At 47.2% G+C, this 25612-nt stretch overlaps 1 protein-coding gene across 15 annotated transcripts in view; it reads right to left on the bottom strand.

The window, feature by feature from the left end:
- Positions 1-24036, bottom strand: part of TACC2 (transforming acidic coiled-coil containing protein 2) — a 217279-nt gene extending 193243 nt beyond the window's left edge. For 6 of the 15 annotated variants that reach the window (XM_084772666.1, XM_084772668.1, XM_084772669.1 and 3 more), the window contains exon 1: positions 629-832. The gene's annotated coding sequence lies outside the window, so the exon portion shown is untranslated. Of the gene's footprint in view, positions 1-628; positions 833-23910 lie in introns of those variants that run through there. The other 9 variants (XM_084772664.1, XM_084772667.1, XM_084772652.1 and 6 more) reach the window with 4 other exon arrangements.
- Between the last annotated feature and the right edge of the window lie 1576 nt (positions 24037-25612).

Below are 25612 nucleotides of genomic sequence, written 5' to 3' on the forward strand. Positions count from 1 at the left end.
TCTATTTAAAACTGTTCTGTTCAGTTTATTCTTTTTGTTCATTTTGAAGATGGTTCCTTATAAGTAAATAATGTTGCTAAAACCATTATTGCTTAATCAACTATTAACTTCCTTGTATGTACCAGGCTAAAGTTACACATTAAATTTTATACGGTCTATTGTAATCTGAAGGTTTTCCTTTCTAGATTTTTTGAGACAGGGTCTCTCTCTATAACCTTGGCTGTCCTGGAACTCGCTAAGTAGATCTGAACTTGCCTCTGCCTCGTGAGTGCTGGAATTAAAGGTATACACCACAATACCCAGGTACAATCTTAATTTTTGATATTCATCTACTAAATACATTTAATAATTTTATTAAGAACCATAAAAACCAATTAAGAAAAAAGTTGCCTCAAACTCACTGCATTGCTAAGGATGGCCCCATCCTTCTGCCTCTACCTGCTCCGTGATGAACTAGCTTTTAAACAGACAAAAGCAAATGACAAAACTCCCTCTGGCATAGTATGACTGAGACAGCAAAGAGAAGACTGTCGAGTTACACTGGAACCGTCCTCTGGGAACATTAGGACAGGTATCCTTCGGCTGTCCCAGGCCAAAAAAACAGGTGCCCCTACCTGTTCCCACTTACCTGCAGGGATAGTGTGTACTTTGAAGGCTTCAGCCCACAGAAAGTTTGCTTTCCAACAACTGGATTTTCTCCTCATCAAAAGCCGTGAGGTCTAAGCCAAGCCCTGCTCTAGTTGGACAAACAGCCGCTCCCCACACTGGTGCTGTCACAAGCCAGGCGACTTCATACCTGGGCTGTGCCTGATTTTATCCAAGCCTTCCTGCCTAGGAATCTGCACCTCCCAGCGGGGCCTTCCAACCCTCCCCCCGTGGTGACGTCAGCAGAGGCTCCTTTCAGGACAGGCTTATCCTAACCAATGCTGCACCCGCCCCCTGATTGGTCACACCTAGCCTTGCTTGCTTTTGTGCATGAGATCAGTGAACAGATCTCTTTCTAGAAAGAAGTCACATGCTCACGGAGCTTCTTGTGTGCACCTGGGGAAATTCCACTGCAGATACTATGGAAAGACAAAGAAAACTCGTGGAAAGCAGATGACGCGCCAGTCTGGCACCTGCTGCTGTGCGGGGAATGAACTTACCCAGGCGTGGTTTGAGTTTCAACCAGTGAAGTCATAAAAAGTACTTGCATGACTGGATTTGCTGATAGGCCAGCTCCCTGCCTACTGGGGTGGAGGAGACCTGCAGACCTGATAGGGCTAGAGGCATCCAGTCAGATAGTCTCCTGCCCACTGTCTCCTACGCCCACGGTACCTTCACTTTTTTCCTCCTCAGTAAACGAAGGCCCCTGCAGAGGGCCTTGAGCTTGTGACTAGAACAGAAGCACTCAGAGAGGCAAAACAGCATTTTACCCAAGGATCCCTGGACACCAGGGAGGACACTGCACCCTCCCCAGAGTTGTTTAAGGCCCCTCCAGGGAAAAGCTGCGTGCAAAAGAGTTCACTGCCCTACTTTGCGTTGGAATAGGGCAGAATCGTGTAGGTGTGGGCTGATGACCAGATAACCACATGCTTTCTAGCTGCAAAAGGAAATATTATTCAGTCATAAAAAGGAGCCAACGCACTTCTACCACTCTGATAAGTGTCAGAAGCATTGAGAAATGCGTGGAGACGGACACAATAGGCCACGCAGTGTGTGATTCCACTTATATAGAATTCCCAGAATTGACAGGTCCGTAGACAGAAAGCACCATGGTGGTTCCCAGAGAGCTAGGCAAAGAATCAGCTGGATGGATGCCCGGGTTTATTTTGGTGTGACAAAAGTGTTCTAGAGTTAGAGGTAACAGCTCCACCACTAGTGACACCCAGGGACAGTTTGTGCCCTAGGAGTGTCACTGAATCACTCATTTAAAAGTAAATACTTAAATTTACATTATCCGAATGTCATGGTAATCGTTTTCTTGAGTTTTTGAGATCTGTAGTGCAGGCTGGCTATGTAGCTCAGGCTGGCCTTGAACTCCTGATTATTCTGCCTCCACATCCCAAACACTGCCTATAATTTTTTTTTTTTAAGTTCTGTTTCACATCTTAGGGTTCTGTATAATGTATAGTTTGGGGGAGGGGTGCAGAGAGAATTCTAGCACTGGGGCGGGGGGTAAGGTTTGAAGACCATTTCTTTTGTGTTTATCAACACCAAAGGTCAAGGTTCAGAGGAATGAGAAACAAGGATTCTGTCTCTGCACCCTCAAATCACAGGGGAATTTTTTCTAAGATAGAGAAAAACGCTATTAGCAAAGTCTTAGCGGTGGTGGCGGTGGCGCATGCCTTTAATCCCAGCACTCGGGAGGTAGAGGCAGGAGGATCGCTGTGAGTTTGAGGCCAGCCTGGTCTACAAAATTAGTCCGGGACAGCCAAGGCTACACAGAGAAACCCTGTCTCAAAACTCCCACCTCCACCCCCCCAAAAAGGCAAAGTCTTGGCTGAGCAGTTGCAGATGAGGAGAGGAGTCTTCAACAGGCATAAAGCACAGTGAAAGCTGGACACTGAGAAGGGGAAAGAGTGGGGAACCGCCCCTGAAGGAGGGGGAGAAACACCACGCTAGCCAACGCTGGATGTGGGGCATGCGCAGTGTCTAGTTTTTTTCAGTTACGTGCGTTTCCATGACATCACTTCCCTGACACCTTTCACTGACGGCTCTACAGCTCATATACAAGGTGTGCGTGTTCAAGATTTCTCCAAGTGTGAGTGGGGTAATTACATGTCTGAGCCAGGAAAGGTCAGCACTGAGCAGGGAACCTTGGCTGAGTGACTGAGGCTAATGTAGAGAATGCCGTGGATTTCGGGGCACACAACAGTGAGTCACACGCTCTCAGAACCGGTGCCTTGGGACGCCTTTCTCTGCCTTGAAGACATCTGTCCTCTTCCTGTATCTTTCCAGGTCGTTCCTCAGTTACTGCTCATGAGGACACCGGTTGCACTGTGGATGACTGTGGCCCACCAGTATGACGTCATTTCCCTCCCTCCCTCAGGACCCTGTCTCCAAATACACTCACACCCCCGGCACTGGGCCTTATGAGCTCAAAATATAAATTCTGGGGGGATACAAACAAAATTTGGTAATCCACCGGAAGAAGACATTTAGAGCTAGAAGACACTTGGGAAAAACAAAAAACAAAGCCAAAGAATTATATGAAGCCTCAGGGAAGGCAAAAGACACCCGCAGGGCTCAGGGTGGGACACGTTAGGCATTTGCCCCTTGCGCTTCAGGAGTCTAGAGGTCTCTAGGCACACAGTCTAACTGCTTGGGGCTGCTAGGGTCTAAGGTGCCAGACGCTTACCTGGCCAGGACAGGAGGGCCTGGCTGGAGCAGACGCTGTGAGAAAGAGAGAGGAAGGTTTGTGGGGGAAGAGCGGCATGGGGTGATTACATGTCTGAGCCTGCTTGATCCTGGTGCTGGAAGATTAAAGGGACAAAGAGGCTGGGGAGGAACTACACAGACAGTTGTGCAACACGCTTCCCCCCAGGGGCCTTGCCCAAAATTCATGCTGCAGGCAATTGCTCTTAAGAACCAAGCACCAGGCCAGGTGGTGGTAGCCGTGCATGCCTTTAGTCCCAGCACTCAGGAGGCAGAGCCTGGTCTACAAAGTGAGTCTAGGACAGCCAAGGCTACACAGAGAAACCCTATCTCAAAAAAACCAAAACCAACCAACCAAACCAAAACCAAACCAAACAAACAAACAAAAAAGAAGATAAAGATGAAAAAGAAAGCCAGGCGTGGTGGCACACGCCTTTAATACCAGCACTTGGGAGGCAGAGGTAGGTGGATCTCTGTGAGTTCGAGGCCAGCCTGGTCTACAAAGCAAGTCCAAGACAACCAAGGCTACACAGAGAGACTTTGTCTCAAAAAACAAACAAACAAAAAAAAAAAAAACCCAAAAAAAACAAAAAAGGAAAGAAAGAAAAAAGAAAGAAAGAAGCACCAGCGCCTGTGCCCTCTACAGGCGGTGCTAGTCACAGTGTTCTGGTTTCTTTTCTGTTGCTGTGATAAACAGCCCTGACTAAAACAGTTTAGGAGGGCTTACAATTCCAGGCTACACTCCATTTGTGACAGGAGGCAGCCAGAGTGTCACATCCGGTCAAGAGCAGAGAGAGAATAAACACACGCGTGGCTCTTGCTGCTGTCTTCTCACTTCCTGCCGTCCCACAGCGTTCAGGCCCCACTGTCTAGGGAAAGGCACTGGCCACATCGGGAGTGGTTCTTCCCACCTCAATTAAACATCAAAGCAATCCCACACAGACATGCCAACGGGCCAACCTTGTGGATATAATTCCACACTTCCAGGGGATTCCAGGTTGTGTCCAGCAGACAGCTAAAACTACAAGAACGTGCTGCCCATGTGAAGACTCGGGTCTAAAAACTAACCATTTTAGGTTGGACACAAAGCAGGCCTCCTCTTGCCTCAGTTTCCCTGAGAATTTTTTTAAATTAATTTATTATTTATACAGTATTCTGCCCACATGGTGCCTGCCTACCACAAGAAGGCACCAGATCTCATTACATGTGGTTGTAAGCCACCGTGTGGTTGCTGGGAATTGAACTCGGGACCTTTGGAAGAGCAGATAGTGCTCTTAACCTCTGAGCCATCTCTCCAGCCCTCCCCTGAGAATTAAAACCCCCGGGGCATCTCAGGACCTGATGGTTCTGTCATGACTGTCAGTGAAGTGAAGTGGTTGTTCTTGAGTAGTTACTGCTTGCTGGGGGCTCACCATGGTCCTGGTAATGTCCTTGGGCCACGTGTGATCATTGTAGCAAACCTATGTGGGCAGAACCATCACGACACTTTAGCAGGTGAGGGACCAGAGGCTCGCTAAAGTCAGAATGTGGTCAAAGGGCAGGTAGCCTCCCTGAGGGTGGGACTGGAATCCAGGCAGGACTCTTTGATCCTCCCCTATGCCTGCTTTCTTCTCTGGGCGTAAGCACGAGAGGTATTTTCTCAGTGTGTCTCAATCACACATAAGATAGTGTCTTGGCTCATCCCAAGAGAGAGTTTACTGGCATGCTGTATCTCAGGGAAAGCTAAAACCAAACCAAAAAACCAACCAACCAATCACCACTCATATTACCCATCCCCATAGGCTGGCAAACCCAATGTTGTTTCCATAAAGCTGAGTGTCCATTGTTGGCATGGTTAGGCATGGCATTGTTGTCAAGCAGCTTAGGACATTCAAGTCGCCTCCAATTGCAGTTGTTCCCCTTGGACAAAGCAGTTCGGATTCAGATGCGGGACAAGCAGCTGAGGTGCCTTTTTAACCAAAACAGACCTGGCCTCCAGGCTCTCTCCCATCATCCCTCAGTTACAGGGCATGGCTGGCATACCCCATCAGATACCTGGGACTCTCCAGCCCAAGGGCGGGGCTTCCTCTCCCCCAGAGGCTCTTCACTAAGTAATCCAGACATGATGGTTCCCCACCCCTCTTTGCTTTCCCTCTTGCACTTTCTTTCTTCTGCCTCACACCCCCCACCACCACCACCGCTTTTCCGTCCCCCTCTGCACGGTGACTTCACTGACCTCGACCTGTGAGATCAGTCAACCCACCCGAGAGCTGGCCCCAATAAACCTGTATTTATATACTTACTCTAACTTGGCTTGAATTGACTCGTTTCGTTGGTAGAAAAATACCTATCAATAGCCACAGGTTACTCTGAGGAGGGCCGTGAGTGGGACACCAGGTACTGGTCATCAGCTCCCCGACAACCGCACCTGGCTCCTGGCTAAGCCACCTGAGTTTTATCCCACCCACTCCCCCTGTGGCCCTATGTTGGAAGGGCCCTGCAGTCTTCCGGGTCCGGAGAGCCACTCTGAGCTCGCTGCTAGTTGTAGGTCTCCTCCTCTCCCCAGCACGGCTTCCGGCTCTCTCTGCCTGACTTCATCTGGACAGTGTCTTTAGACACAGATACCCCTAACCCACACTTCGTATCTGGCCCTTGACCCAGCTCCCTGCTAGCTCTTCCTCCCCTGTGCCTACAGGATAATTATGGCCTGTGTTTCCACTCATATGATAGGAGCCTGCTGCCAAATGTGATAAACTACACAGCCGGGACGATTTACGTGGGAGAAGGATTTCTTTGCTGTGGCTCACAGTTTCACAGCAGGTAACCCATGGCTGTCATTCACAGGGTAGCTCCACCCCGAACTCTGTGGCGGCAAGAGCTGAGGCAGCTTGCTCATACCTTGGTAGATCAGGAAGCAGAGACCAGACGCCAGGTGGAAGGCCCATAGACAGGCAACCCACTTTGTTCAGTAAGGTCCAGCATGCTGGCTTTCTCTAACACAGACACGGCACAGTCTGACCAACCCTCTACCCTAACAGAAAGCTAAACACATGTGTACAAGGGCTTGTCTGTTCACCTTTCAGGACAGACTCACTATGAAGGCAGTAGAAGGTTTGAGTAGGGCCAGAGTCCTTCAGTGCGAATACCAATTCCACTACTTGGAGTTGAGAACTCTAGCAAAGTTAACGTTTCCCTGCTCCGTTTTGTCAGTTCTAAACAGGTATTACAATAACAGCTACCTCACAGGGCTATGGTGAGCTGCCTCCTATACAGCTCTTGAAGAAAGCAGACATTAATGAACGGTGGGCTGATTATCAGTGGGTCTCTTTGGGATCTCCAGGCAAATACCTCTCTAAAATGAAGCTTTTCCCCCAGCAGTAAACTTGTGAATTTTAGATCTGACTAGTTAGTCACGCTGGAAGCAGGTCACGTCTGTGATAAAACACACTTAGCTAACAGGTGCACTGGCAGAGAAAAATGTTTGACTATGAAAAGGAACAGTTTAGACCTGATGAGAAGAAAGTAAATGCTTTTAGGAACTTTCCAGCAAGCCGTTTATATTGAGATAGCTGCTGGGCTAGTGACTCTGGCCGGTCCCTCAGTGTGGCTACTCCTGGCTGTTGGAGGCTCACATAAGTACAGATCCCATCTTTCTGTTCTCTGACTCACTGAGATATGAACAAGCCACGCGCTTGCTTCCACTGCCGTGTCGTACCGTTACGATGGACCGATATCCCTGATGCCAAAATAAATTCTCTCGGCTGCTTCTGTCGCGTACTCTGTCTTAATGATGACAAACAGAATCTACACAGCAGCCACGGGTAGAATTCTGGTCGTGAAGTGTGGAATAGAGCGACTGTGTAGGGGCCTCACCTGGGTAGGTCAGGTGGAGAACACCACCGCAGCCCCGACTGCGCATCCAAGCTGTGCTCCCCAAGGTGTGGAGAAGAGGGGAGCTGAAGAACAGAGACAGAGCTACATGGGAACAACTCCATCCATGATAGGACAGAGGCACAGGGAGGTTTTCCAGCATCCTCTGCCCTGGAAAGAGCATTGTGTGTAACCCGCTGGGCTTTGTGGATATGTCAGTGAATCAACTATATGTTTCTTTCTTTTTTTTTTTTTTTTAATTCTCTTTTTTTCTTGACATGCTAGACACGTGTGTTTCAAACATTTGGTAAATCCTAGCGTTTCTCCTGACACAGATGGAAATGCTGGCGAAAATGCGAAGCTCATCTGCTCCACTACTGCCTTTCGTCTGTGAAGAATTGAAACCTGGAAGATGTCAACGATCTCCCCATCACCTCTCAGCGTGAAGGGGCCAGGCCAGGACCAGCCTCACACAGGCTTGCTCCAGGCAGTCTCGGCCAGCTCAGTCCTCATGCCTGCAAGATGCTTCTCTCCGGCAGGAGCAGAGTAGCCAGTTCAGACGTGTCCTGCCTGCTATGGCCTCTGGCCACCAGGCCCCTGGCAGTTGGGTGTGCACTAGCAGAAGTGGAGCCCAGATCATATTACTCACCATGGGAAGGAAGATCAAGTGCTCTCCGGCTGCTTGGTTAATCCGGTTGCCCACACCAGGCTGAGGGTCCCCCCAGACCAGCCAGCCCTCTTCCTAGGTAGCTAGGAGCCTCAGCTTCTCTCTCCTGGGATCCAGTTGCTCTGACACCCTACCTTGCATAGCTAAGCACAGAGCTACTTATAGCCCCGTTATCATGGTCCCACTTTAATACAAACAAACAGCTGTCGCCTGGAGAAGAGATTTATGAAGAGACGGTGCCTAGATTTTTACTCTGGCAAGAGACCTTCATAAGCACCAAGGACCTGCTTGCTCCCTGAGGCTTGAGTGAAATGACAGCTCCTCCCTCACACCATCCCTTGGGCCTCTTGTATTTTCCCTGTCCTCCACCTCTCAGGCCACTGAGAAATTTGGGTATCCAAAGTTCATCCCCACAAAACATTAGAGCCTAGAGAATTTAGGACCCCTGCAACCGGGACCCTGTGATCAGAGACAAGACTGACATATTCACTCCCACTGGGAAAAGCACACAGCCTGGACTAGGTGCTTACGGCTTCTTCTGCGCAGACTATGTTATTTTCACCAGCCAGCTCACACCAGGAGCTCATAGGCTAGCTCTAGCCACACAGGCCAGCCATGCAGATCTGCACCGGAGGGAGAGAGGCTCTCGATGTTACCTGACACACACACACACACACACACACACACACACACACACACACACACCGCCCCCGTGGCCCGTCCCCGCCTCCCCCCCCCCCCCCCGTCCCCGCCCCCGCCCCGCCCCCGCCCCCGCAGACATTCATTTTGTCTTCCTTTATTTGGTCTTGGAAGGGGCTGTTCAGGATGAACTAGAAGCAGCCGCTAAGCGTTACTCATTATTTGGTGAATGGAGTATGTAGAAACAAAAGCCTAAAGGCACAGGGGGCCAGGGAAGATGCTCGAGGTAGGTCTTGATGGTCCAGCCCATCAGCTGCCACTTCGTCCTTCGGGGATGGTGGCCCAGGTACTTTTGGCACTGCTGTCTGTCAACTCATGACCGTAGAACCTGCGCTAGTTATAGACTCTCTAGTCCTGTTTGGATATTGCTAGAGGTGGGAAACTCACTGCCCCCTGATGGAGTAGACATTCTATCTGGAGAAGGTCACTCTGGATCCCTAGGGACTCACTTCCATTGTTCCATTATCTACATCCTACCAAGATTCTTCCAAGTGCTACCCTAGAGCTCGCTGAGCTGTGATGACGTCACTGGGCATGGGCTGGGCAGCAGTGGAGAAGCTAAAGACTAACGAGAACAATCTCATTGACTTTTTTTTTTTAAATTAATTTATTCTTGTTACATCTCAATGGTTATCCCATCCCTTGTATCCTCCCATTCTTCCCTCCCTCCCATTTCCCCCTTATTCCCCTCCCCTATGACTGTTCCTGAGGGGGATTACCTCCCCCTGTATATGCTCATAGGGTATCAAGTCTCTTCTTGGTAACCTGCTGTCCTTCCTCTGAGTGCCACCAGGTCTCCCCCTCCAGGGGACATGGTCAAATGAGATGCACCAGAGTATGTGAGAAAGTCATATCCCATTCTCCGCTCAAGTGTGGAGACTATTCTGACCATTGGCTAGATCTGGATAGGGGTTTAAAGTTTACCTCCCGTATTGTCCTTGGCTGGTGCCTTAGTTTGAGCGGGACCCCTGGGCCCAAATCTGCCTATCATAATGTTCTACTTGTAGGTTTCTCAATCTCATTGACTTTGCATTGCCATCCTTACTAGGCTATAGGCACAACTTAGGTTTGCCTTGCTCTGGGATTACACTGAGCCAGCGTGTTCCTCTGTCTGTATGACTGATTAGTGGTGGCTGAAAACTAGCCAGCCCACAGTTGACCACAGACATATGAGGGATGCCAACAGAAACCATGGGGCCCACCCAGAAAAAGCAGCTGGCCCAACTGCAAGTGTTAACACAGAGAATAGAAGCTATGGCAGTCTCTCTTGTCTTAGACCACCAAGCTTTGGGGCAGTTTGTTGTGTAACGTGCCATATGGTAGCCAACCAGAGTTTACCATCGGTCCCACTAGCTCCTGCTCCCAGCAGCCTGTACCCAGCCCTGCTTGGCCCTGGGAAGGTCTGTGCATCTGATCACAAAGTATGTCACGTGAGGGAGGACGGAGTGATGGCTCCCTCAGTTCAGATGGTAAAGGAGAAGCCTCCCCTCCCCCATGGCCACTGGTGTCAGTCTATGCCAGGCTTAGACCTCAGGGGATGAGGCTCTGAGGACCCTGTCCTGGAATAACAGATGTGGTATTAGCGATGCAGAGCCCCCTGGGTCCTGAATGAAAACATGAGCTTGCATCTAGATTGCCAAATAGACGGTCTCCGCTCCTGCTACAAAGATATGTGATGACACGTTCAAGGATGTGGGTCTCTTATTCACAATTTCCACACGCCCCTTTCTGCAGATGAGATTAGCAGAAACCACATTTCTTATGAAAGCAAGCTGTAGCGGCCCCCATAAAACATTCAGACATCAATTTGAGTCCAAAAGCTGAGCTGCGCTGTCACATTTGGGAATCAAATGCAGTATCAATATAATTGGGAATTGTGGGTTAAGGGGAGGGCTGAGGCAGGAGAGGGGGAGGGGGGAAGACTGTTCCAGGGCAAACCACATGACAGGCCTATTAAGTGGAGGAGGAATACCGTGAGTGCCAATTACAGCAGAGCCATGGTATCGGTAGCAACAAGACCTCTGTTAGGGCCCAACTGAGAAACTGAAGACATTTGCCCTCAGATGACATTGTAGGACTTTGTAAATGCCATTATTAGACTCACAGTTAATATTTAAAGAGAAAGTAGCTTTTTATTTTTAAATGAGTAATTGTTTTGTTTTGTTTTTTTAATTAGTGTATGTCTGTAGGTGGGTATATGCATATGACTGTGGTCCTTAGAGGCCAGAGGAGTCAGGTCCCCTGGGAGTTGGGAGTTGTAAGCTGCCCAACTTGAATGCTTGGATCAGAGTTTAAGAGTGTTTGCTGCCCAGCCAAAACCCTATCTTGAAAAACCAAAAATCAACCAGCCAACCAAAGAAACAAACAAAGAGTGCTCGCTGCTCTTCCAAATGACTCAGGTTCAATTTCTAGCACACACACAGCCACTCACAACCATCTCTAACTCCAGCTCCAGGGGATCTGACACCCTTGTCTGACTTCCACAGGCAGCAGGCACACAAGTGGGACACAGGCATACGTGCAGACAAAACGCCCATCCACATGAAAACGTTTTTAAAAAATCAGCTAGAACTCTAATTATTCTATAATATGAAAGGCTAAAGACTGAGAAGCCCCCAAAGGAAAGCTGACTTGACCAATAACACCTGTGGGAGCACCTGATCAGGCAATCCACACACTAAAGCTGCTGGTATCTACCACTTCCTGCCTATAGGGTAGCTGACCTGCAGATGGACTCTCTCTTTTTTTTTTTTTTTAAGGTCTCTCTGTGTTATCCTTGGCTGTCCTGGACTTGCTTTGTAGACCAGGCTAGCCTCGAACTCACAGCGATCCACCTGCCTCTGCCTCTGGAGTGCTGGGATTAAAGGCGTGTGCTTGGCCCCTCCCTTTTCCATTTTATAAAACCCCAAGACCCCCCACATCATGTGTGCGCAGTCTCCATCCTGCAATGGGACTGCAAGGACTGCCCTTCAGTTATGATTAAAGAGCGATTTTGTCTCTGGAGACACCTGCCTGCTTTTTTGTATTCCCGTGTTACTCTATCAATCCTGACTTAATATAACCTGAAAATGGGAAGTCAACAGAGATTTTGGTTAAGTTTGTTTGGCTCAACTATACCGTCCCTGGGGTGGGGGCAGGGCAGAACGTTTGCCTAGTTTTATATTAGCTCCCCAGGTAGATGGAGATAATAGAAGCACCCTAGCTCCCTGCCTCCAGAGCGTCTTCCTGCATTTGACGTGTGATGAAAAGCAATGAGGAAAGTATACACACAGAACAAGCCTCTACTTTCAGGAAATGAAAAGAAAAGGGTAAGCACTCTTCAAAACAACTGTGAATAAAGAGCGTAGGCAGAGGCCAGGAATGGTGGCGCACGCCTGTAATCCCAGCACTTGGGAGGCAGGGGCAGGCAGATCACTGTGAGTTCCAGGCCAGCCTGGTCTACAAAGTGAGTCCAGGACAGCCAAGGCTGTCTTAAAAACAACAACAACAAAAACAAAACAAAATAAAAAATAAAAAAGAGTGTAGTCAGAAAACCCTAGCACAATTTGTCAAGTTTTTGGTTTCCACGTTCCTCTAAATGTTTATAGGCGGCGGACCGACTTACGTCCAAAGAAAATTGTTTGAAAGCAGACGCAGGTAATGATGGAGCCTGGGTTGAACTGAGTTCACGTCAGATCCTTTCAAACACAGCCAGAGGAGGATTAGGAGGGAGAGATTTCAAAACGTAGGGAACTCAAAGGGGCAGGTGGAAGTTAAAGGCAGTCCTCAAAGTGCATGGACTCTGGGGGAGAGAAAAGCAAAAACAGCAGAAGCGCCCCACGTGTTGAAGAATGGAAGAACATTTAGAGTTCTCCAAGAGGGAAAGAAACCACAGAATCAGAGGCCTGGGAAGCTTTCTTGGCACCTGATCACAGACAACATGGCCTCTGGTGGAGTCAGAGCCAGGACTGACAACCAGGAATCCTGAAGCAGCCCAGCCTGGCAAAGTTGTATACGACCGCCAACAGATCCGCACAGAGCCAAATGAAGAGGAAGGCAGGAGACAATTCTTCACATAAATCACTCAAGCAAACAAACCAACCCCCCCAAATATATATATATACACACTAAAACCAGCCATGAGGTAGGAAGACACCATAAGCCAGCGTTCTCACCAGAATGAAACATTCTCAAACATTTGAATACAGGTAAAGCACCTTGGATAAGAAACTTAATGGTGCAGCTAGAAATGAACACAGCTATACACGGAAATTGCTCACCTTTGGTTTAAAAATCAAAGATCAAAAACTTAACAACTAACTGTAACAGAACAAGGCTCAGAAATATTTGAGAGAGAAAAGCAAGGAAGGAACAATGACTAGATAGACTCAAAAAGATTGTTGATTAAATGACAAAGCTACTCTGGAAATAAACAGATCACAAGACACTCAAGAAAGAATAAGTTCAAATACAAATGTAATAAAGGGCACTGGAGACCATGAGGAAATGAAGAGAATTAAGGATTACACAGATGGAAATTAAAAAAAAAAAAAAAAAAAAAGGACCAGGAAGACAGGAAGAGTCAAAGAAGAAGGAATATCAGCAGTATTTGTATACCTGAAATAAAAGCAAAGCAACAAGGGTTGCTTTACATATACATGTATCTGTGTATTTCATATATCCACATCCGCACATAAAGCAAGGTAGCAGTTGAGCCAGTTTCTAGAACAGAGCTCTAACAGAGGCCGTGAGGGAACACTGCTTACTGCCTTGCTCCCCTTACTGTTAGGTCACAAAGTGGGCCCTGAATGGCAGTGCCCATGGCAATGTTTTAAGGCAAATGACTTCACCCATATCTTAGCTGGGCTTCGACAGGAAACAGAAACCTAAATCGTTTCTCCTGGAGCCCTTAAAGGCTGGCCGGATGCACCTAACTGCAACTGTCAGCACCTCATCTGTCTGAAAGAATGCCCACATGCAATACCTGGGCTGTTCCAGTTTTCGAGCAACCTCCCTCTGCCACATACCCACATAAAAGCCAACAAGCTTTTCAACTGTGTGCAGTCCAAGGCAGCCTAGCAGGGTTTTTTTTTCCTGTTTGTTTGTTTGTTTGTTTGTTTTTAACTAAACTGCTTTGTATCCAAGGAGTGACTCTGTTAGGTGGTCTCTTGCTGAACCTACTTATATTTGGTGCCGAAACCTGGAAGGGTCACCTGGGTCCCCCTTTGGGACCTCAGTCCCTTCTTTAATTTAACCCAAACTGCCAACTTGGCCCTCCTGTGGTATGGCTCATTTGCCTCTGCTGCCCTCTTGTCACCCACCATATATGACCCCAATTTTTAAGAGTCTGTCTCTTTAGCTGTTTCTCTCCTCCACCTACCCTACCCTAGTCTCCTGTCACTTGTTCAGGTGTGTATCCTCTCAGAGCTGCCTGCTCTCTCTCATCCTCAGTGGAGCCTGCTACAAACGTTGCTCTGGTAAGCCAGGCAGCCTCCTTATGCCCTTTCAGATGCCCCATCACAGGAAGTGGGACAACTCCTCCATTGATCCTGGGCATCTCTCTGACCAGTCTTTTTTGTTTGTTTGTTTATGTTTATGTTTTTCGAGACAAGGTTTCTCTGTGTAGCCTTGGCTGTGCTGGAGTCACTCTGTAGACCAGGCTGGCCTCGAACTCACAGCGATCCTCCTGCCTCTGCCTCTTGAGTGCTGGGATTAAAAAGGTGTGCATTTCCACACCCGGCTCTCTGACTGGTCTTGATCCCATGGTGATGCCTTATATCTTGCAATTCTTAATCCTTCCCTCCCTGGGCCTCTATTCCTACACCAATGGACTCTTCCCTCCGGCAAGATTCCTACTTACAGCCCCTTTCCTAAGTGTCTCCCACCTCCACCTTGCTCCGCTCTTGGAAATTCTTTCCTTTCTCCCTTTGTAGGAAATCTCCTTCCCTGCCTTCTCTGTGTCTCGCTCACTCCTGGAGCTTTCTCTGTCTCTCTTACTGGGTTGCTGGAGCCTGAATTAACCACGGGCTATTGTTTTTTAAGTTTTTTTTTTTTAAAATAACTTATTTATTTTTATTTTATGTGCATTGGTGGTTTTGCCTACATGTATGTCTGTGGGTGCTCCAGATCTTGGAGTTACAGACAGTTGTGAGCTGCCACATGGGTGCTGGGAATTGAACTCGGGTCCTTTGGAAGAGAAGTCAGTGCTCTTAACCTCTGAGCCATCTCTCCAGCACCAACCATGGGCCCTTATTAAGCTCATTGACTCCTCCCCCACCTTTTCTAATCTCCTCCTCTCTTTGGACTCACACTTCATTAAGCTGCATTGTCTTACTACAAGTGGCTTGGCCTCAGCAGAAACTAGATAAATTGGTCTCAATGGCCAGAAAATGGTAATCTCAATTTTTTTCTTTCTTTTTTCTTTTTCTTTTCTTTTCTTTTTTTTTTTTTTTTTCAGATTTTCAAGTCAGGGTTTCTTTGTGCAGCCCTGGCTCTCCTGGAACTCACTGTGTAGACCAGGCTGGCCTTGAACTCACAGAGCTCCGCCTGCCTCTGCCTGAGGGCTGGATTAAAGGCATGCACCACCACCACCCAGCAGCTCAATCTCTAAATTCTCAGATTGTGAGTTTTTGTTTTGTTTTGTTTTCAGGACAATGCTTCTCTCTGTAGTCTTGGCTGTCCTGGACTCACTTTGCAAACCAGGCTGGCTTCGAACTCACAGAGATCTGCCTGCCTCTGTCTCCCAAGTGCTAGGACTAAAGGCATGCATCACCATACCTGGCTGTGAAACTTCTAATGAATGCCTCACAAGCAAATGGTTCCCCAAACGCTTTATTTCTAAGCTTTCCTTACTCCTTGTTCCCAAAAATTCCTTATTTCTAAGTCTTCTTTGCTCTCTGCTCTTGTCCCCCGCTGTGAACATTAGGTTCAGTCTCTCGAAAGTTCAAATGTCTTTCGGATATGGATAACAGAAAAGCATTGTCACACACTGTTCTGCTCCATTTAAGAGCTGGCTCTGATGAGACAATTGGTGTGTTTATTTAAAAGGATGGCCACCTGACCTTGTGACAGAGGAGAGGGCAAAAGAGAATGTTCCAGAAGAAGACACCACACGCTGGAGAGCAGCTAAGAAGTAAACTATTTCCAATGAGGCCCCAAAGGTCAGGGTACTGCTTCAGATGGTTAGCTCTTCCACTACCACCCCCTTTTTCTTGGTTTTGTTTACTATTTTGGAACCTTTTTTTTTTTTTTTTAAGGGGAAACTTTTTTATTTCAGGGTTTTTAAGAATATTGAGAGTGTGGTTTTAAAACCTCTAAGTCTGTAAAAGAAAAAAATTCTCTTGAAACAGGTAACAACAGGTTGATAGTTAAAAATCTACGTATGGGAGGGGGTGACACACACCTTTACCCCAGCTTACAGAAGGCAGAGGCAGATGGATCTCTGAGTTGGAGGCCAGCCTGGTCTACAGTGCATTCCAGGATAGCCAGAACTACAGAGAAACCCCATCTTGAAAACAAAACAAAAATCTAGGTATAGGTAATCTTAATTTGCTGCACCATACTAAAATAGATTTGCTACAACATGCAATGTATATAATCATACATTCAACTCTCACTTATGAAAAATGGAACCTACTAGTAACATATGTTTGATAATTAAGGTTTTTGAATTCCTAAGGTTATAAAGGTCTATCCAAGCTAATAGACACTTACCTAAGCATGTACATCTAACCACTTTGTCTTTGCTAAGTTTGTTAAGTTTAGCTATTTGAAAACAATTAGTAGTATAAGAAACTGATATTTTGTAAGGGTATGTTATGAAAGGACCAGGAAAACAAGGTTCCCAGTCTCTCCGCCAACTGTATTTATGGCTTAAAGTTTATTCTGATACTAAAGAATTTTCTATTCAAAAGTATAAATTCTATGTCTCAAAGTTAACATGGATAAAATGATAAAAATCCCTATCTTATGAAAGCTAATAATTTGTCATAAACGGTTAAACGATAATTAAGACATGCGAGTTACAGATCAGCCACCTTACAAAGGATCGCACTCTTTTCTGTGCTCAGAACCATGCCTGTAGTCATGCCAAGTACAAATGGAATTCATTTACAGAGATAAGTTTAGTCTTGTGTATCTCTTGTCAAAGTTAAGCCTAGAGCAATTAACCAAAACCAGATAAAGTTTGTTAAATATAAAATAATATTCAAAATCAGGAATTTTTTTTTTAAAGCATGTAAGAGGCTAGATAACGGCCCTCAACCTCCTTTGGTGAGATCTGCTGAATGTGGCATTTGGGTGTTTAGTGAAAGGGAGGAGCAGGGAAAGTCCCAAGGCCTCCTGTGACAGACAGGAATGCCAGTTTCTGGCAGCAGCCTCCAGGAGGATGAGGCACTGCCAGGCATGGTAGCGCACGCCTTTAATCCCAGCGCTCAGGAAGCAGAGGCAGGAGGGTCTCTGTGTTCGAGGCCAGCTTGGTCTACAGAATGGGTTCCAGGCCAGCCAGGACTACACAGAGAAATCCTGTCTCAAACAACAATAAACAAACAAAAAGAAAAGAAAAAGAAGATGGGCCACCAACGGACTCCATTCCCAACCTGCTGCAGACTTGACAGCACTGACCACTGGACAAAGAACTGCCTTCCACCTCACCGGCTGCCAGGACCGTACCCGAACTGTGGACAGGCAGGATTCTAGAGGGTCGACCACCCCTTTTTGCTACACTAGTGTAATTCGGTCCCCCAAGTTAATCCTCTGCAGAAAAATCTTTCACTGCTCTGGGACCTCAGCCTCCAACAATGTCATCAGCAGTGCCACAGAGCAGTCCAGGGTAAGTGTCCAGAGAGAAGTCTCTGTCATTTTTAGCATAGTCAAGAGCTACTTGGTCTATAATTCCTGCTTATTTCAGTAAAACTCACCTTCTCAGATCTCTGTGATGGGTGTTGATGTCCAGCCCCACCAGCCTAGGGACAGGTCCTCTTCTCTGTCTCCTCTGGGGCCATCTGATCAGGCCGTCCTTATGGGAAAGATTAAGCTTTGTCACAGGTGGAAGCAGTCTTAGCGGGCTTTATCCTTGGGGCAAGCCATGAATACCTTGTGACAGACTGTTTGGAGCCTTCCTGGGCTTGGAATTCAGGAAGCCGACCTGGGAACCCCACCGTGGCTATTGTTTTCCTAATTGACCCTCGAAGGGAGAAGGAGACCGCCCTTTGCTTGTGACTGGGAAGGTGGGGCAAAGAAAAAACAACAGGTGGAGAGGAGAGCGCGCGGAGAGAGAGGACCGGACCAGACCAGCTCGCGGGACAGAGATACCTAAGGACCCGTCCTGTGGAACGGATTCCGGAAGGTTCACTCTTCTGTCCCTTTAACCTTTTTTTCCTTCTTGTGTAAGCTAGTTGGGTTGTATAATAAAGTTTAATTGTTAATAAACAGAGCCAACACTTCCTTGTTAAACCTGGGTTTCCAACCCCACTACTGGGGAGGGATATCATGGCCAGATTACATATTTCCTTTTCTTTTCATGCAGCTCCTCTGGAACTTTCCTTCTTCTCTTAGCCTTTGAGGACCAACACCCCTCTCCCCCAGTTTAGCTCTCTTTTAAATACAAATTGAGTATACTTCCTTATTTAATATCAAGTAAATACATTATACCAGTTGTGTGGTGGGAAAAACCTGCAGAGATGCCTTGACAGATATAGTCTTTGGTACTTCATCTGGTCAAAGTTTGTAAGTCTGCTTTCTTCGTAAAAATATTCTGGCTTGGAGCCGGGCATGGTGGTGCATGCCTTTAATCTTAGCACTTGGGAGGCAGAGGCAGGTGGATCTCTGTGAGTTTGAGGCCAGCCTGGTCTACAAAAGGAGGCCAGGACAGCCAAGGCTACACAGAGAAACCCTGTCTCAAAAAAAGCAAAAAGCAAAAATAAAATTCTGGCTTTACAATAACTTTGGATACAAAAGATAGAGATGTTGCTTACAGATAAAAACTTTGAGAGTTTTAAAGGGAAGTTCAAATTACCCGAGTCTCTTAAATAAAAAAGCTTCAAAGCTGAGGCACAGTTACCTGCCATGCTTAATTGGTGTCAAGTGTACAAGTCAGGCCTTACCTTTCCATAGAACTAACAGGCTTCCTACTGAGATAGGTAAAGTCACAAACAGCTTTCGTGAAAAGCCAAACTTAAAACCACCGTGCTGAGCTGGGTGTGGTGGCACACGCCTTTAGTCCCAACACTCAGAAGGCAGAGAGCAGGCTGATCACTGTGAGTTCGAGGCCAGCCTGGTCTACAAAGCGAGCCTAGGACAGCCAAGGCTACACAGAGAAACCTTGTCTTGAAAAACCAAACAAAAACAAAGACAACACCAAGCTGGTGTTACTGGCCTCCCAGCACTCGTGAGGCAGAAGCAGGAGGGTCTCTAAGTTCCAGGCCAGCCTGGTCTACAGAGCGAGCTCCAGGCCAGCCTGGTCTACAGAGTGAGTTCCAGGCCAGCCAGAACTACACAGAGAAACCCAGTCTTAACTCCACCACCCCCAACACATACACAAAGGGGGAAAGATATATAAAAGGGGGCTGGAGAGATGGCTCAGAGGTTAAGAGCACTGTCTGCTCTTCCAGAGGTCCTGAGTTCAATTCCCAGCAACCACATAGTGTCACAACTATCTATAATGTGATCTGATGGCCTCTTCTGGCAATCAGGTATACATGCAGTGTATACATAATAATAAATCTTTTTTTTTTTTTTAAAGACATATAAAAGGCAGTGAAAGAAACTATTCCTCTCTCACTCCAGCTTCTTAGGTGAATCCTGGCTGGGTCAGGTTACATCCTTTCAGTATAGGCGCTGTAGTTAGCTCATCCTTTCCTGCCACCAGGCAAGCCAGGAATTTAAAGCAAGCTAGCTTCTTTCTTCCCTGCCTTTTCTTTTTTTTATTTTTAATTTACTTTATTGGTGTTTTGTTTGTTTGTTTTTAGATAAGGTCTTACTAGGTAGGCCTGCCTGTCCTGGACTCACTCTGTAGACCAGGCTGGCCTCAAATTCAGAGATCTACCTGCCTCTCCCTCCAGAGGGCTGGGATTAAAAGCATACACTACTACACTTAGCTTCCTTTACTCACTTTCTTTCTTTCTTTTTTAAATGTTTATTCTGTGTGTTTTGCTGCATTGTGTCCACATACCACAAGTGTGCCTCGTGCCCTTGGAAGCCAGAAGAGGGCATTAGAGCCTCTGGAAACAGAATTACACACAGCTGTGAGCTACCTTGTAGGCGCTGAGAATCAAACCGAGGTCCTCTGGAAGAGCAGCCAGTGCTCCTAACAATGAAGCCATCTCTCCAGCCCCCTACCTCCCTTTAACACAGGGTCTCACTAGGTAGCCTTGGCTGGCTTGAAACTCACGAGGTAGATCAGACTGGCCTTGAATTTGAATGGTCCCCCCTGCCTCTGTTTCCTGAGCACTTTGGTTACAGGTATGCACCACCAAGCCTGACATAATTCTCATTTTCCAAAGTGACTTCCTCTATTGTACTTGAGACAGGGCAACCAGGGCCTCCGATGAAGTCTAAGTCCAAGTGTTGCTTCCCAAGGTTTAGCTCAGCCCTTCTCCCATCTCTGTGAGTTTGGAACAGTACCTCTGATCATGACCCACCCCTAGAACTTGGACCTGAGGTCTGTTCTTGCCATGCATGAGGGTGTCTCTCTCTTTGGTTCCCCTCGTGCTGCTATCTATGCATCTGGCAGAAGCTATGCTGCCCATCACTGTTCACCCGTGGGCATGCATCCCTCCTTCCCAGCTGCTTCTCCAGAGTTGGTACCTGTAGACCAAGATGCTTCAGCAAGAATCTCTTTGTGCTAAACGAAAAGAAGATGCGTGCAAAAATGAGAAGATCCTGGGGCAGCGAAGCAAGCAGGAGTTGGGGAAGGAGAGATGCTTCTGACAGATGCTCGCTCGTCATGAATGTTCCAGAAGCAATGCAAACACATCACCACCAGGCGCTCCTCAGAGGACAGAGCACATGACACCATGGCCTTATGACAGATCAAATTTCAAGGCGTAGTTGTATCATCTGCTTGCCACAGAATATGACACACAGAATCCCTGTCAACCCCGCCTCACACCTCATTTGCCATCTCAGCAGAAGCATATTCCAGGCATAGTTTTCAGAATGACCAAAAGCTAATGTAAATGTTTGTTTTGTCATTGTTTTTTGTTTTGTTGTTTTGGTTTGGTTTTTGAAATGGGGTATTACGGAGCGAATCTGGCCTCCAATAACAATCCTTATGCCCCTGCCTCCAGAGTGTTGGGACTAACTGCATGTGCCACCAAGATCAGCTAGAACCACTTTTGTTTTTCAGGTTCATTGGTTCATTTATACAATTATGTCTCCTTGAACCAAAAAAATAAAAAATAAATAAAAGGTGAAGAAGCTGGGCATGATAGCACATGCCTTTAATTCCAGCAGAGGCAGGTGGATCACTGTGAGTTCGAGGACAGTCTGGTCTACAAAACAAGTCCAGGACAGCTAAGGCTACACTGAGAAACCCTGTCTCAAAAAGACCAGGAAAAAAAAAAAGGTCCCCTCAAAATGAAAATCTTTGCTCTACTTAGAAACAACCAGTCTAGTTTCACAGACATCTAGACCTTTAAACTCCTTTCTCTCCATTTGCTTCTGCATACACAGCCAGTGTCCAAGCTCTTGCGTTCTCAAATCCCTTCCATTGTCTCCTTTCTTTCCCTTCACATGGGCTAGTCCCTGTCAGAGCCACTGCAAGCCACTTGTGCCCAGCGAGTAGCGATCTCAGAGACAATGGCAGCAGGGATCGCTGTGAACTCCTCCCTCCTGACACACCTGCAGAGGACAGGACGCGGAACCACAAACCCGGGCCCATATTCACAGCAAAACTAGCTGAGAAGTTTTCCTCTTAACCTAGCCACACTTGAAGAAGGTGAGGGGACCCAATACGGCCGCCCTACCAGACCTGAGCACAGAACCCCAACTATGAAGGACAGTGGACAAAGGATTTGAAAGCAGCAACTAAACTTAGGAATGCTAATGCTGTGTTGCTTGGTTTTGTTATTGTTGTTGCTGTTGTTGTTTTGTTTTTTGTTTTTGTTTTGTTTTCTTGGTTTGTTTGTTTGTTTGTTTTGAAATACCACAATACATGGCCTCTGTCTTGCTGTAGCTTGATTCTGAGAAGTATAAAGGTGGCCCCTCTGGGAAAGTTCAGCTCTTGGGAGAGCCAAGATATTTCTTTGAAGGCCCCGAATGCCAAGGCACGGGGTCTGTCAGTCACTCTTGAACTTGGTACGGATGCAGGGGCTTGCCTGCCAGACACAGATCTCTGTGTGAAATATCAGCTCCTGCTGAGCTTTAATCTCCTCATGACTCTTTGGCACCAGCTCGGGCACAGAGCTCTGACTCGACTGCAGAGAGAATTTCCCCTTTTTAGGTCACAAACTCAGAGCCTTCACGCATCACAGCCTCTCTCTCTCTCTGCTGTGTCAATTTTAAACACCCACATTAATAACATTCGCGAAACACTGGCAAGTGCAGTGATCCCGACTCCCTCCTGCTATACACGGACAGCGCTCTGGATTAAAACACAGGGACAAATCTGCCTCTTGAGGCCAGGAGTATAAAAACACCTCTTTTAAACACAGATGAATTAACCCGGGGATAAGAGTCTCAATGGGTTGTCAGTGACCCAGAAAAGTCACCAATGACAAGCTTGTACCCAGCTTTCAACTCTACTGCCATGAACCACACACTTGAACAGCCATGGCTGGAGGCCTGATTTTGCCCTTTACTCTGAAAACCCTCATCCATCACCCTTTCCACCCGCTACTTCCTTACTCCTTTCCTCATCATCTTACTGAGGGAGCAGTGACCTCTGGATATTACTCTTGGTACCAGCACTAGATTCTTGCTCAAAATGGGTCAATCACATATTCTTTCCACGTTCATATTCACCCCTGGTAATAAGGGGTGAAGTTCAGTGACAGAGAACCCTCTCCTATCCTTACAGAAATTAAGGAGGGCAGGACAAGGAACCCAGCAGAGACAGTCTCCCTAAAAGCTAAGGAAGCCACACTTGTTGGGAAGCTGGTGTGAAAGCGGCTACAGGCCACACTCTAGCCTCACGACAAATGCTCCCTGCTGTCTCTTTGTTTGTTTGTTTGTTTGTTTGTCTGAGACAGTTTCTCTCGCTTTGTCAACCAGGCTGGCCTCGAACTCACTGAGATCCGCCTGCCTCTGCCTCCCAAGTGCTGGAATTAAAGGCATGCGCCACCATGCCCGGTGCCCCCTACTGTCCTTTCAGAGTGTGTTCTGGGTTTTGCACCCAAATGGTACTCACTGAAAGCACACTCAACTCCCACCTTATCCCAGATCCTCTCTCAGTGCCTGTATGACACTGGCCACCGGTGGCTCCCTCTTCCTCTTCCTGCCTCTTCCCCTTAACCCTATACTGCACGGTGCTGCTCAGCACTGCTCTTTTCCTGTTGTTCACACACACACACACACACACACACACACACACACACGGATCCTGTTTCCTGAGAACTGGGACCCGATTCTGTAGCTTGGTCTTCTCCTTGGAGAGTCCACTAGCTCCCATTAACTTCTCACTTCTACCTGTCAACTTTTTCCTCCCTAGGAGATATCTCTACTTAATGGCTGTAGCGGACTCATCTATTCAAAAGTAAACTCCCCATGTTCCCCCCTTCCCCCCCAAGCCTCTTTCTTGCTTTTCCATTTCTATTTAGAGGACCCGTTCTTACAGTCACATGGCTTTGGCCTGATGATTCCATTATAACTGATACCAAGTTAAACTCAGAAATGCAGCCTTGTGGAGATCAGATGGCAGCTCACGGAGTTGGCAGCCATAACATTAGCAAAAGGCCTGAAAGGCTACTAATGAGGGTTGACAGAAATATATTCTCAGATACCTCAAGGCCGACAGCAACACGAGTTTTAAAAGAACCGTCCCCTTCTGTGTATTAGCCAGGGTCTGAAGGGCTCTCAAGTGATTTCTCTGCACAACCAGCAACACTTGGAAATACAATACACAGAGCCCAGGAGAAACTACTGTAATTATCCACTGCTCCAATCACTCACTCTATAGTCGAAGGGACCATGGTCCAGATTAATGGGTTTGTATTCTATCCAAAGTAATGTATTAAAAAAATAAATAAATAAATAAAAAGGCAGCTCATTTGGTTTGGGGGGGGGGAAGGGAGGAGAAGCACAGACGTGCTCTGAATTTCCCTTTATAAGGAGAAAATTGTGAAACCCTCTAACCTCAGTAGACAAGCCAGGTTACAGACACACACCAAAGGAATGAAGCCATCAGGCCAAGGCTCACTTACCCAGTATCCTCTCAGTGTGGAGAGAAGCAAGGGGGTACGAGGCCTCTCTCCGAGGTCACATCTAAGCACTGTCCTCTGGCCGTGGTCTGCCTTCCTCAGGATCACATGGAATTGTTCTATAAATGTGCACTGGCTTAAAGTTGGGAACACTGGCTTGTGAGGCAGCGGTGTGTAAGCAATCTGACCCAGGCCAGGCGGCAGCTTTCCAGAAGGCTCTTGCAGCCTGAAGCCAATGTGTGTGTGTGTGCTGGGGGTGGGGGGGTGGGAGGGGGGATTGACTAACAAGAAGCAGGGAGCTTGCAGGTGCTGCCAGCTGCTGTTTTCCTCCAAGTTCACCTGGAAGAGTTAATGTCTCCGGCACGGGCTGCTATTGAATCCACGTGGATTCAATCCAGTGCTACTTTTAGGGTTGGGACAGCTACTTTGCAAAACAAAGCAACCTTAAAGAAAATGCAGTGAAATGAGAAGTGTTTCTAGAAAATTGGACAGGTCCTTGCCAGCTTCAGCTGACCTTATAAATATCAGGTTGTCCTTTCTGAAATGCCAGTAGGCTTCCTTGAGAAGAGACTAACAAATGATTACTAGGTCACCAGTTCTCAGCCAGGTGCCTAATTATAGCATCCTTATTATTCTTTATCAGTATGATTATCCCTTAATGGAATAAAGGAACAACCATGCAACGGCAAACTTGAAAAGGATATGGAGATCTCGGTGGGCCCACGCTGAAAATCCCCAATTCATAACTGACAAATGTAAGGCGCAGAGAAGGGTCTAGGACAGGCTGTTACTGGCGCACAAGAAAGGAAAGCAGGGCTGGCCTTGATCTTACAGGGATTCTTTTGCCTCCACCCCCACAATGCTAAGAAAAAGAACTTTTTTTTTGTTTGTTTTGTTTTGTTGTTGTTTGAGACAGGGTTTCTCTGTGTAGCCTTGGCTGTCCTGGACTCGCTTTGTAGATCAGGCTGGCCTTGAACTCACAGTGATCCGCCCGCCTCTGCCTCCCAAGTGCTGGGATTAAAGGCGTGCACCACTATGCCTGGCTGGAAAAAAAATTTTTTAAAGAGTTTCTTGGGATAATAATCTTATCAACTGGAAAGGCCAACTGTTTATATCATTACCTGCGTCTCCATGGAAAGTGGGTGGCCTTCTGCTAACAGAGGCATGCAGAACAAACGAGGTTCAGCCTAGAGTTGGGAGTGACATCAAGGCAGAAGGGACCGACCCAAACAATATCCGATTCCTGCCTCTTGTGTCTCAGGTTGGCCTGGAACCCATTTGTAACCATAACCTTAATTTATGGTCCTCCTGCCTCTACTGGGGAGTCCTGGGATGACAGGTGTGTACCACCATGCCTGGTTTTATGCAATGCTGGGGACTGAAATGGGGCCTTCATCTTGTCGGCAAACACTCTACTCATTTACTTATATGCCCAACCAAGCACAGAAATATTTTATTCACCACAACATGATGGATTGTATTAAGGGGTCGAAGCATTAGGAAGGTTGAGAACCATTGCTCCAAGCAATGCCCTTGGGGGAGGCCTCCTTTAAGTTCTTCATAAAAATTCGCTTTCAGGGCTGGAGAGATGGCTCAGAGGTTAAGAGCACTGCCTATTCTTCCAGAGGTCCTGAGTTCAATTCCCAGCAACCACATGATGGCTCAAAACCATCTATAATGTGATCTGATGCCCTCTTCTGTAGAT

Source organism: Acomys minous, assembly GCF_964271855.1.
Source record: "Acomys minous genome assembly, chromosome: 2".
Taxonomy (NCBI): Eukaryota; Metazoa; Chordata; class Mammalia; order Rodentia; family Muridae; genus Acomys; species Acomys minous.